General features: G+C 42.8%; 1 protein-coding gene and 1 pseudogene across 5 annotated transcripts in view; one reads left to right on the top strand and one right to left on the bottom strand.

The window, feature by feature from the left end:
• Dgkh (diacylglycerol kinase eta) overlaps positions 1-13,713 on the bottom strand; it is a 159,490-nt gene that overhangs the window by 120,372 nt on the left and 25,405 nt on the right. The gene's annotated exons all lie outside the window — the stretch shown is intronic.
• LOC116085131 lies at positions 10,370-11,313 on the top strand (annotated as a pseudogene).

Genomic DNA, 13,713 nt, shown 5'->3' on the forward strand with positions numbered 1-13,713 from the left:
GCTGAAACTTCCTTTTAATAAACAAGAGCTAGAGAGAGAAAGAGAGAGAGAGACAGAGACAGAGAGACAGAGAAAGGCAGAGAGACAGAGGAAGAGAGAAAGACAGAGAGACAGAGAAAGACAGAGACAGAGAGAGAAAGAGAGAGAGAGAGAAAGAGGGAGAGAGAGAGAGAGAGAGAGAGAGAGAGAGAGAATTTAGAGACTTGTGTTGCTATCCTTAAGAAGGGCATCAAACATAGGTTGCCTTTCTCTGAACAAAACAGAGAAGTCTAACTAGATGAAAATGATTATTTGAAGATATTAAGAGCCACGTGTGTTGACCTAGCACTTCGGACTTAAGGCCAGACTGGTTATATAGCAAGACCAAATATACAAAGTATCAAGAATGCTTTGAATGCTGACATGAGTTTGTAGACATTAATTTTGCTGTAAGGCAAGCAATGAGAGCCAATCATGTACACTCTCAGACACAGCACAGTACTGTGAAGTTTAAAAAGCCTCTGCTTCAGAAACAGAGTAAGGCTGGAGGGACAGGTCTCTCTCGAGAACAAAGCAAGGGCTGGAGAGACAGTTCCGTGGCTAGAGCTCTTGCAGCAGACCTGGGCTCGGGTCCCAGCACCGACAAGGCTCACAGCAGCCTCTAACTCTGGTTTCAGGGGATCCAACACCCTCTTCTGGTTTCCTCAGGCACTAGGCACACAAGTGGCACACAGACATGTGCACGCAAACACTGCACTTATTTTTAAACTATAAAATAAAATTTAAACCAATAATAAAACAACTAGGGTAAGAAAGAGTCTGCCCTAACTAACACTGCAGGCCTGGCTTCTCCTTCACCCTGAGCATCACCCTCCTTAACTTGTCTAACTAACACTGCAGGCCCGGCTTCTCCTTCACCCTGAGCATCACCCTCCTTAACTTGTCCAGAATCTCGCTCTCATGGGAAGATTCCTGGAGATCGCTATCCAAAATGAAAACAGCTCTCTGTTTCATTATGCCAACCGTGACCCTCACTCGACAGATTTTATTTGAATATTGCCCATGTGTGGGCTTCTGAAATCACATTTGTAAATGCTGGAGACGTGGGGAAGGCGGGGGGTCATCTCTGTGGAGCTCCCATGTGTCCCCAAGCAAACGGGCACTCACCTATCTCTAAGATAGGAAAGACAGCACTTTCTAAGAATTGAATCTGGCCAATCCAAAACTAGGCCTTTCAGTGCCTTCCTAAACCATCCCCATCTGACCTGTGAGCTGTTCTGTAGACAGCGCCATATCAACAAGCCTGAGGCAGTGGGGCGCAGTAAGGCCTTACATAGAGCATGCAACAGCACGTAATTCTTCTGTTTGGGTAAAACAGACATTAAATTACTAAACACAGTATGGTAAGTTTGGCCAACCCAGCAATTCGCAACAATAAAAACAATCCAACAGACAATAGAACAAGCCTCAGAGAGAAGAAAAATGGAACGGAGTGTGAGGAAACAGGAAAACGTGGCTCAGTGGACACCTGCCAACCAGCCTGAGATCCGTGGGACATGCAAAGAACATACACAGGGAAAGAGAAAGGAATCCTCCAAGCTGTCCTCTGACCTCTACACAGGTGCCGTGTCACTGGTCCACATGATACACGTCACATACATGAACAGTGAAAAAAGAGAAACAGAAATCAAAAATACTATAATCAAGCTGGGCAGTGGTGGCATGCACCTTTAATCCCAGCACTTGGGAGGCAGAGGCAGGCAGATTTCTGAGTTCGAGGCCAGCCTGGTCTAAAGAGTGAGTTCCAGGACAGCCAGGGCTACACAGAGAAACCCTGTCTCAAAAAACCAAAAAAATTATAATCACCCATGTTATTCATGTACTCTGTGTGTGTGTGCGTGCGTGTGTTCATGCTTGTGTGCGTTTTCCTAGAGATTAAACTCAGGTCAGCAGGTATGCTAGACAACTGTTCTACCACTCAGCACAGCCCCAGATACCTCAGTCACTCATACATAATAATAACTGGTAGACATTTTCAGTCCAAAGGAAGTAAAAACACATACCTTTCTTAATTTTTTTTTGGTTTTGTTTTTGCTTTTGCAGGAAAAAGGTTCTTTATATAGCCCTGGCTGTGCTAAAACTAACTCTGTAGACCAGGCTGGCCTCAAACTTGGAGATCCTCTGCCTCCTGAGTGCTCACATAACCTTCTTGAAAGTGCTACTCAGCAAGTATAAAGATCTGAGTCAAAAATCAGGTGTGTTGGCTGCATGTCTTTAGCCCCAGTAGGCAGAGGCAGGCAGATCTCCAAGTTCAGGGCCAGCCTGGTCTACAGAGTGAGCTTCAGGACAGCCACAGCTACACAGAGAAACTTTGTCTTGAGTGAGGGGCAGGAGGAGGGAGCAAGTCAAAATAGCTCAAAATACACACAAATTGGGGAAAGAATTTAGTGGTGGCAGATACAATAAATCATTTTTCAAGTGTGCATTTAGGGACAAAAAACAAGGTGAATGTGATCAAATGGCAAAGAGGAAAGTCACACAGAGTTGAAAGGTGGAAACGAAGGAGAGGTATGAGCTGTGATGGAAGAAACAGTTCACCTTTCTGATCTGGGGCCAAGCGAGGTGGTGGCAATGAGCAGAAGCCACTGGCAAAGCAGCTATGGTGCTCTCCTTTCTGAAATCAATCTGTCTGTCTGTCTGTCTATCTATCTATCTATCTATCCATCTATCTATCTGTCTATCAATCATCTATCAATTTATCTATCTATGTATTTATCTATCATCTATCTACTTATCTACCTGTCTGTCTATCTATCTATCTATCTATCTATCTATCTATCTATCTACCTAACTATCTATCTATTATCTATCTATCTACCTACTTATCATCTATCCATGTTTAAGAGAAGGGCCACCTGTATCTGGAATGGGGTACCTAATATTAATTTTAGTTGTTTCTGGAAAACAGATCCTAAGACTTTTTGAGTTTCTGTTCCTCTGTCTTGGTTGAGGACAGTTGGAAATAGGTGTCCACATGCATGCCATATGTCCTCCTTTTCCCTCACAATGTGTGAGCTGGAAAAAGAGAAGTATACATGCTGCATTTCCAAGGCTTCTTTAGGTCCTGCCAACCAAAGGTACTGGCTTGAAAGATGTGAATGAAGGAAAGGCTATGTTCTAACCATTGGGCAGTGTGTCTGGGTGCAGTGGTCAGAATCCATAATACAGAGTGTAGAGCATCCCTGTAGGGTGAGGCATCTATGGCAGTGGTGGGTCCATCCTCGGAAACAGCAGCAGCCTCTGACCCCCGAGTGCTACTGCAACCCTATGATACTGACTGCGCAGGGGTAGCCTCGGACCTACTCCCATCTACACCTCTCAAGGGTTTTCTGAGAACCCAGTCCTGCATCAAAACTTCACTGATGCCATAGCTTATTTTTGATGCTTTGAAGTGCAATCATATGAACATTGCAAAAAGTCATTTTAACTGAAGAAAATAAAAGAATAGAAGCAACTCTAACAAGATAGTCATGCTTTTTAATTATGAAATTCACTTGAATTTTCTATATCATCCCCCGCCCCAAAAAAAACCCCTCTTTTTCACAGGAATAAGATTATGTTTAGCCACAGAGGGAGCAAGACTAGAATCAGACCTCAAAATGCTCCTCCCATAGCCCCAGACTCCCCTTGCAGCCCACATTACAACTGGGTATTTTTATCCTAATTCTATTTGGATGAAATAGAAGACTAGATTTGATGTGGATGCTCTGCAGTCCCTGCTGTCATTAGACAGAACAGAAATGACCTCCTTAAACCAGGAGGCTAAGTCGTGCACCATGTCACTCAGTGGGCTGACCTGAATCTCTCTAACATCCCCACTAAACAGACAGAAAGGTCAAGACTGTGGCCACAGCCAGAGAGTTATTTCCAGCTTCAACTCTGCTTTCCATGAGCAGTTTTCTGAACACTGCATCTGTCACCTACTGGATGAACACGTTACTGAGCTTCTTCTGAATTCTCAGGTAGAGGACTTCTTGGCTTGCAGCTTAGCCAAGTGTCACCAGTGATAATCAATACCAACGCGTCCTGATGCTTTCTCTGATGACGGATTTTCTGTTCTGAAGTTTGCAATGCTGTCCTTTCCAGTATTAAACTCTGCCTGAGAGCTAACCGACACGTGGAAAAACCGGCACCAGTTTTAGAAATGTTAAATTCATGATACGGGCGGGCAGAATAGTAAAGCAGCCTTGAGTGCTCTACAACGGCTAGGCTGCAGAGCATTATTAATAGTCTGCTGGAAAGACTGTTACAGACGTGTTTTGTTTTGTTTTGGTTTTCTTTATTTACATGTCATATGATTTCTCATTTCCCAGTTTCCCCTAAAAAAAAAAAAAAACAACAACAACAAGAACAAACCCCTGATTCCTCCCCCCTCCCTCTGCTCGCCACCCCACCCTCTCCCACTTACTGGCCCTGGCATTCTCCTACACTAGGGCATAGAACCTTCACAGGGCCAAGGGCCTCTCCTCCCATTGATGACCGATTTGGCCATCTTCTGCTATACACATGCTGCCAGAGCCATCAGTCCCACCATGTGTAATCCTTGGTTAGTGGTTTAGTCCCTAGCTCTGAGGGTACTAGTTAGTTCATATTGTTGTTTGACAGACATGTTTTAATAGCACCAAGAAGAGCCGCTAAGCCAGATTGCCGAGGAGACTGGATAAGCATGCAAAAAAAAGGGACATTTTTCACTTTCTTTAAAACAACAACCACAAAAATAAAAAACATTTGCACATGTAGTTTAATATCCTATAAAACTTCATAGCGAAGAGCTTTGAAAGCTTTTATTTTAATGGAATAAAAGTCTTAGCTACAACTTATAACATCACAAACATGTTAAAATACACAAACAAAAAACAATTATTTCTTTCTTGGTATCATAAAAGTTTGGTCTATATCAAAGTCCACCAGTGAGCCCTAAGCAGGTCCCATGGGATGAACTGTGCTATCAATCTGTAGCTAAGAAAAAAAGAAAATCTCAACAGCACAGTTTTTTTTTTCTTTTAACAAAATCAATAATTTGTTGCTAACATATTCTAGGAAGCACCACATGATACTTTTGAAAAAAAAAATAATAAGAGAACCAAAATTTTAACATTAGAGCTCTACAGTCCCAGAGCCAAATATAACAAGTGATTAGGCTGAACTTAAAGAGCTGTAAGATTTCTGGAAAAATGGGAAGTAAAAAATAACTCTACTGCTTTCTTACAAAACACTATTGCTCACAGTACTGTTTTTTATTTTTTTTTTCCTTTCCAGCCCTTTGCTACAGGCAGATTCTCTTCAACTGGTCACCGAGTAAAGAGCAGGCATGCAAGGCGTCCGGAGACTAACAATACAGCAACGCATCCACACACGAAATTTTCAGTAAGTCTTTCACTGTTTAGTCCAACCAAAAATTGTTCTTTTATGGTGTGCACGTTTTACCTGCATGCTTCCGTCCCCCCAACATTGGTGGGGGACACACTAGCTTTCATTTTGGCCTTTTGTCCCACCTAAGAGTGGGTGCTGGAGAATCCAAGCGCAGCACAGTAAACACTTTACCCACGGAGGCAGCTCTCCCTGGTCCCAGGCAAGGAACAGTTTGTAATTTAAGTCTCTATCTTGATGCCTTGAGACAGTTTTTTAAAAATTACACCCTAACTTTTGAGAACTTCATTTACAAAGGGCTTTTGGCATGATATGAACACCAATCTGGAATTCCCCGTCCAAGACCCTCAGAGGATTGCAAGCGACAGTGCATAGTGGAGCTGCCTTGCAAGTGGCCTCTTTGGGCGGAAAAGCTATTATTGCATGAGATTTAAAATTGTATAAAATTGCTCAAGAGGTTTAGTTCCTTCCAAAAAATAGGAAGTTTTGGTTCGAAGCACAGAAATCAAGGGTGGAGTGAGGTAACAGTAATGGAGTGGAGGTGAGGAGTGTGTGAAATGAAGAGAGTCCCAGAATAGGAAAGAGTAGGAGGAAGCGGCTGAAACAGGTAGCAGCCAGTGCTTGCCATGGTAACCATGATCAACAGATGAGCACCCATCACAGAGCGAGGCTTCAAAGAGTCCCCATCTGCGCTATACTCAAATTTCATGTTGTGGGTACGGCTATCAGTAGACATTAATAAATAACATTTAAGTAGACTAAACAGGCAGGTAGCAGCAATACTGACTAGCAGACATATCTGTTATGAGCTAGCAGTCCCCTTTCAAAGAGAAGACCTGCAAATTAAGAGAAGGACGGTATTTTATTTATAGGTTAACCATGGTACACAAATAACCCTGGTGAAGCCGAACCTGGGATTTATAGCACTTTTACACACACACATCTCATATTCATTGATGTCCTTGGCCCCAGGAGACATGCTTTGGTGATGAAGTAAATATTTTAGTTACTGAGTTCTTTCCCTTTAGATCAGTGAGGAGTTATGAAGCAGTGCGGCCACCACAAGGCTGCCAACTCAAAATTCATATTCTAAGGGTTTTGCCAAGTCAGAAGGATTAGTGAACTGTCAAACACAACCGGCCAATTTATACTCATATGTTATACTAGCATAACAAATGTCACCAACTTGCCCTAGACCAGGAAAAAGTACAAAAGAGACAGTAAGATTGAAGCTCACTCTAACCCACCCCCTTTGGTCGGCAAAACAACCATGAAGGAGGAATCTAATGGTCTTGGATTCAAAGGTTTTCGCAGGCATCTAACAGTTCACCTCCTATTATACAGTTTCTGTCCACAAGAGGTGAAGTGAGACCAAGTGTGTAGGCCAATGGTAGAAAGCTTGATCGGCATGCACATGACCCTGGGAACAACCTGCAACACCTTTCCTAAAAGACTTTGACAAGAGACAGAAAGTCTATCTGTCCTAACCCCCCCACCCCTCACCCCACCCCGGAACAGCTCCGGTTCCCACGCGCCACGACTCCGCAGCTCAATAGCAAAGGCTCAGGCCATGCACATTTCAAGAGTGGTGTGTACTTGAAAATATTTCATTCTACTCACAAAAATAAAACTATGCACTGATTCAAAACAGATCTACCGCTTTTATAGATGCACCAACTAGTAAACAGCTAAAAAGCAGGCAGGAAGCCAGACCTGGAAGTGCACGTGTCAATTCCAGCAGATAGGGATGGTCTCTCCAAGTCTGAGGTGAGGCCTGGCCCATTTAGTAAGACTTTGTTTCAAAAGATCAAACACATAGAATAACTAAATAGTGAAGTGTCAATATGTTTTATTAATCTCTGTAACTGTGGCAACTAAATAGAATGTTAAGCTCGAGGTATGAGGGGATGAATGTGTAACTGAGTGGGAGAGTGCATGAGGTAGGTAGACAGATAGATGGGCATTGGACCGCCACCTCTGAGGATCGCATGTTATGGGGACCACACGGAGGTACGTCATACATTACAGCAGAGAGACGGCAGCTTTTTTGAACTTCTAAAATATTAAACCATTTCAAGAGATACCTTTTTTTTACTGTGACACTGATAAGTAAAAATTTTGCAAGTGTTTCCTTTATTTAATTTAGTCAAAGGGGAAAAGGATGGAAGCTAGGTGCTTTTCGTGCTTGATTTTGAGGGAACTAACCGAACTTCCATTTCAGAGTAGCAACGAGTAAGCAGATGCCGGCAGAAGACAAACTGTAACAATGGTCAGGTTTGTTCTGTGTCTCCTGTCTGTGCAGATGTCCAGGTGAGCACCCGCACTCAAAGACAGAGAACAAACTTAGTGTTGTTCCTCGAGCCATCCACCTTGTGTTTCCTCTGCCTGGAGAAGATGTTTTATTAGACAAAGATTCTTTTTCCTTTGCTTAAAAATCCCCTGGCTAAGCCATAACTGTGTTCTATCAGATGGTAGTTAAGGAAAACTCCATATGCAGCATCCTGTCTAGGCCTTCATACTGAGATTTCACAATCTGGCAAACTCAGAAACCATCTAAAGAAGAGCTAACAGGAGGCAGGTCTTACGACAAGTCGGTGTGTTTATATTTCTTTATAAAGGGCAGAATTTCCTCTCCCGCTTATACGATTAGGGTTTGTTTTAGAGGCTGAGTTTATTTTAAACACTGAACTCACTGTGGCACAGCCTCTGTTTTCTTTCAGCATAAACATAACAACTGACCCATTCAAGTGTCGCTGTGTTCCGGCCATACTTATAAATACCTGTGTTGTTTAAATCCTCGCAACTGAGGAAATTCGGTTATTATCCTTATTTTAGAGATTAGTTTTGTTTGCAAAGTCACTTGGGAGACACTTGGGATGCAAAGCCAGTGCCTCTCTCATTTCCCCACAGCACTCTCCTGCCTCAGACATAATCCACAGCAGCACTTGAGCACACCTGCTTAGTGAGCGCTCAGATAGAAACGCAACTCCACACAAAACAAACAAACAAAAGAACTCAATCCAAAGGGAACCCTCAGGACAAATGCTTTTCTTGCAATACAGCCTTTATGCAACTGGAACTCAAGAAGCAAGAACAACCTCAATTTTTAAAGGCCATCTTGAGAGCCTACTGTATACACACAGCAAACAGTGAATGCCAGAAGGATCACGCTGACTGGGAGAGAGATCAAATGTACAGCGAAAACAAAAGGAAGCTGCACCCCTGCCTCGAAGATTAGCTCTGGTCTCGAAGTTGTTCCATTTACATTAAACTGACATCTCAATGAAAAATGTATTACTGATTGCTAGATCGAATGTAGCAACAATGAATAATTAAAACCGATGATTAAGGACTAATGAAAAATGTTGGTGCTAGCACACACGATTTTATATATATATATATATATATATATATATATATATATATATAATGACAAGCATATATATATGCTTGTCATCTCAAGGCTTTCTGGGCTAACAGCCATATTCTCCTCTGTGACATAAACAGGCTACGTCAAAGCCAAATGTATATTTAATGTTGAGGAAAAATGGGTCATCTTAATGAGCAATTCTGTGTTCAGTCTCCAAAATTCTTTTTTAAGTACAGAAAACTAGAACATTCAAACATAATGAAGTATATCCAGACTTGCTACTCTGCCAGAAAGACTTTTTTTCTTTTGATGTGCTATTCTGATTGACAGGTTTTGAACTAATGAGTTTCAACACGAGTACTTTTTTTACAACCCATTCCATTTCACGTAGTTTTACAGGCAATTGATTCCCGTTATTTGCCACCAGTGTGTTCTCTAAGATGGCCGCACCACTGAGGGGACCATACTGAGTGCATAGGGAATAGTCTCTCTTCGAACAGCAACAGTCCCTGAAAAGGCCTGCTCACATTTTTTACATCCAATCTAAAACCTTAGCATGTATGTGCTTCTGCTTGAAGATGCCTTTTCTTCAGGCAGATTATATAGGATATGTATCATATATGTGTACACACACACAGATTCATGAGCATTAAACTTAGTGCTGAATGTGCCGTAACTCAAGTCTAAAACATAAACTTTCAACTTATACACATTTTCTGCATAAGGCACCCCACAGCTTTCTTGCTTTTAGCAGCATAAGACACACGTTAGCACTACGCTGAGGGCCATTTGAAACAGGAAGGACATGGCTGAAATGGTGAAGACAGGATTGTGCCTGTGAGAAGACGCACAGGATGTCTGTTTACAAAATGAGAGATGAAAGGGCAGCTGCACACCCCTTGGAGCACCTCGGGAACATGTACATGTCAGGCAACTCGGGTTTCTCATTGCTTTAAACGCATCTATAGGTGACAGGAAAACACGGGAGTTGATTCTGAAGTTACAAATACACCTTACTGAGAAGATGATCTGGTACGTTGGGAAGACTTGAATGAACGATCGATCGACTGTGTAAAATGTCAAGTCATCCCCTAATGTCTTAATTATATGGGAAAACTCCACTAAATCCTGTGCTGAATTCAGTTAACACAGGCAAGTGTACTGAAGGCCCCCTGATGGGGCTATGGAGACAGCTTAGTTGGTAATGTGCTTGGTTTTCAAGTATGAGGGCTAGGCTTCCGATCCACGTAAAAAGCCAGGCACGGGCTGGAGGGCAGGCCAGCAGTTCCGAGGGCTGGCTGCCCTTCCAGGGGACTCTGGTTCCATTCTCAGTGACCTCACAATCATCTGTAACCCCAGTCCCAGGGAATCCAACGCCCTCTTCTGACTTCCAAAGGCACTGCATGCATAGGGTACACAGACACACATGCAGGCAAGACATCAGTACAAACAGATTAATAATAATAGCAACAACTAGAATAGGGCCAAGAGGTGGAGGCTAGTGATGCAGGTGGGTCCCTAGAGCTGGCTGGCCAGCTAGTGTAGCCAACCAATGAGCTCCAGTTTCAGTGAGAGATTTTGATAATGATAATGGTAACGACAACAATAACAGAGAAGCTGGAAGCCACCTTCCCCATCGGTACAGTTCGTGACGTGGCCTTCCTGAGGAAGCTGGAAGCTCTGAGTACCACAAGGTTGTCTGCCTGAAGGATGCCTATGCTTCTTCCAGAACTACCTGAGATCAAAGAGACCCTAGTGTTTGGGTATAGAAACCAGGAAAAATGGTCATATTTGGACAGGGCATACCCAGCAGGCTTGCAACTTGAGATGCGAAGGATCTAATGCACTAATTTCAAAGAGGTCCAGATTTCCTTCATAAAAATTGCATAGTACACAGAGAACTGAAGCCAGAGAACATTCTAGTGCCGAGTAGTGGGACAGTCAAGGTGGCTGACTTTGGCTTAGCCAGAATCTACAGCTAACAGATGGCCCTCACACCTGCGGTTGCTACACTCCGGCACCATGCTCATGGAATTCTTCTATAGTCTACATATGCAATGCCTGTGGACATGTGGAGTGTCGGCCGTATCTCTGCAGAGATGTTTCGACAAAACCCTCTCTCCTGTAGACATTCTGAAGCTGACCGGTTAGACAAAATTTGTGATCAGATTGCCCATCCTCCAGAGGATCAGTGGCCTGGAAACATATCTCTCCCCAGAGCCTTCTTGCCCAAAGGGACTGGGCCAGAACAGTCCATGGTGACAGAGACAGACAGGGGAGCCTGGAGCACAGTCCATCTGGAAATGTTGCTGACCTTTGAAGCACATAAGCAAACCTCCACCTCTGAGCCCTGCAGCCCTGAGATCTACACGGGAGGGTGGATGCAGAGAACAGTGGGTCCGATGCTGTCTCCATCTCTGTCCACCTCTGTGGACACATCCCTACAGAGATCAAGAGCTCTGCCTTCCTCTGAAGCTATGGAGACCCCTCCAACTTTTTACATCTTTAAATCACACCCCTACCCCTCCTTCTGAGGTGATACCAAAATGATATAAAAAACATCTAAAGCATAGGCCAACTCTCAACTGTGATTTCTAGACACAATAATCTAAGTCAGACTGACTTAGATTATTGTGTCTAGAAATAACTGGTAAATTTTAACATTCTCTTTTAGAAGCTACTGGTTCTATCACCAAGATTTAATCCTTTACTTACAGTTTTTAAAAAATGGCTCTACAGACTTACTTCAGCTCTAAAATATCTCAATGTCATCTTTACTTTTTAAAAGTAAAGAAGAACTGGGCTTCTTTACGGTTATTTTTTACAGAGACTATAAAGTACTGAATTAGGGCCAAGGTACTTGTCACCAAGCTTGACAACCCAAGTTCAATTGCTGGATCGATCTATTCCAGATCCTGCAAAGTTGCTCTCTGTCCTCTCCATGCACACACTAGCATACTCATGTGCACAGTGAATAAACACAATTATTATTTTTTATTTTTTAGCATTGAATTACTATTATTAAATTGTTCTTTCATGTAGAAATAAAACTTAATATAGTGTTTGGTGAGCAATTAATATCATTTCTTACTACACTAACAAAAATATTTAATCTCCCTCTAGGAATATGAAGCACTGTGTAATCTAATTACTAAATGTTTTACTAATACAGCCAATTTGTGTTGTTGAGTAGATTGAAAACTATGAATTTTCTTTTTGCATTTTTCCAATATAATGAACTGTATCCAAATTCAAAAGCCAAAGTTTTTATTACAAAAACAAACATGTTGCCAAAAAGAATTAATGGGAATGAGCAAAGAGAAGTAAACTGTATCCCCAGAACCCATCTAAAAAGCCAGAGGTCAGAAGCAGGTGGATCTCTGTGAGTCTGAGGCCACCCTGGCCTATATAGTGAGCTCCAGGCCAGCCAGGGCTACATAATGAGACCCTGTTCCATTACAACAGTGATAACATGAAGGAAGAGGAGGAAGAGGAGGAGGAGGAGCAGGAGGAAGGGAGGGGAAGCAGAAGGGAGCAGAAGGGAGGAGGGGGAGGGAAAGGAGGAGGAGCAGGAGGAGGAAGAAGAGCAAGAAGAGGAGCAGGAGGAGGAGGAGGAGCAGGAAAAGGGGGGAAGGAGGAGGAGCTGGAGAAGGAAGAAGAGTAAGAAGAGAAGAAGGAGGAGCAGGAGAAGGGGGAGGGGAAGGAGGAGAAACAGGAGGAGGAAGAGGAGAAGAAGGAGGGAAAGGAAAGGAAGGGGAGGAGGGAAGAAGGAGGAGGAAGAGAAGCAGAAGGAGGGTGAGGAGGAGGAAGAGGAGCAGGAGAAGGAGAGGAGGAGGATGGGGAGGAGCAGGAGGAGGAACGGGAGGAGGAAGAGGAAGAGGAAGAGGAAGAGGTAGCATCAGTCGAAGCAGAAGCTGCATGGTAGCCTTCACTAGTAATCCCAGCACTGGGAGACTGAGACAGGAGGCTGACTCCCTGGAGCTGGCCAGCTATCCATCCCATTCAGCTAGCCTCAGGTCCCAGCAAGAGACTGAGAAAAATAAGGTGGATTGATGGCTCCTGAGGAATTGATGGCTCTGGTCTCTAAACACAAGAATATGCACCCAGACACACAAAGCACACTCTTCCAGACCTTTCCCAATGTCCGTACCCTGACACGTATATAAGAAGAAGAGGAACGTGGAATATCTTCTCTTGAAGTTACAAAGTTTATCTTCTACATCAAGAGATAAAATATGCTTATTTCAACCCTCTACCTACTGAACGCCTTCAAGCTGTGAGACATTTGATTGAACAATATGTATGTACATAACTCATCTAACCAATTCTTCATAACTATACATTTTTATCATAAACAAAAAAAATGAGAGATACCTTTTGGGTCAAAGGTTAGAAGAGATGGGAATTTATTGACTGTATGAACAGACTCATGATAAATTTCAATACATCAGGATATAGTAAACTTGGTTTCTGTTTTCTTTTTTGTGCTGTCTTTAGACTCCCTGCCTGAAGTAGACAGATATTTATATCTTTATCATTAGGCTATGGCTTTAATGATTCCATATATTACAAATCTGATTATTAACCCAACCAAAAAAATATGTAGTGTGAGACATGGAATGTGCTTTAACTTTTTAACTAAATGGTGACCCAGTTGCCACTGGGTTGAAATACTTTACTTAAAATATACAAGTGTAAGCACATTCCTTCTTTTCTTTTCCAGTTACACAATTTTTTCCATATCTAAGCCTAATTATTTTTACAATCTGTTTTTTGTTTTTGTTTGTTTGTTTTAGACAAGGCCTCACTGTTTTGCCCTGGCTGGCCTGGAACTCACTCTGTAGATCAGGCAGGTCTCAAGCTCACAGACATCCACCTGCCTCTGCCATCAGGCAGGCCTTAGACATCCACCTGCCTCTGCCATCAGGCAGGCC

The sequence above is a fragment of the Mastomys coucha genome, unplaced genomic scaffold (assembly GCF_008632895.1).
Source record: "Mastomys coucha isolate ucsf_1 unplaced genomic scaffold, UCSF_Mcou_1 pScaffold9, whole genome shotgun sequence".
NCBI classification, from domain to species: Eukaryota; Metazoa; Chordata; class Mammalia; order Rodentia; family Muridae; genus Mastomys; species Mastomys coucha.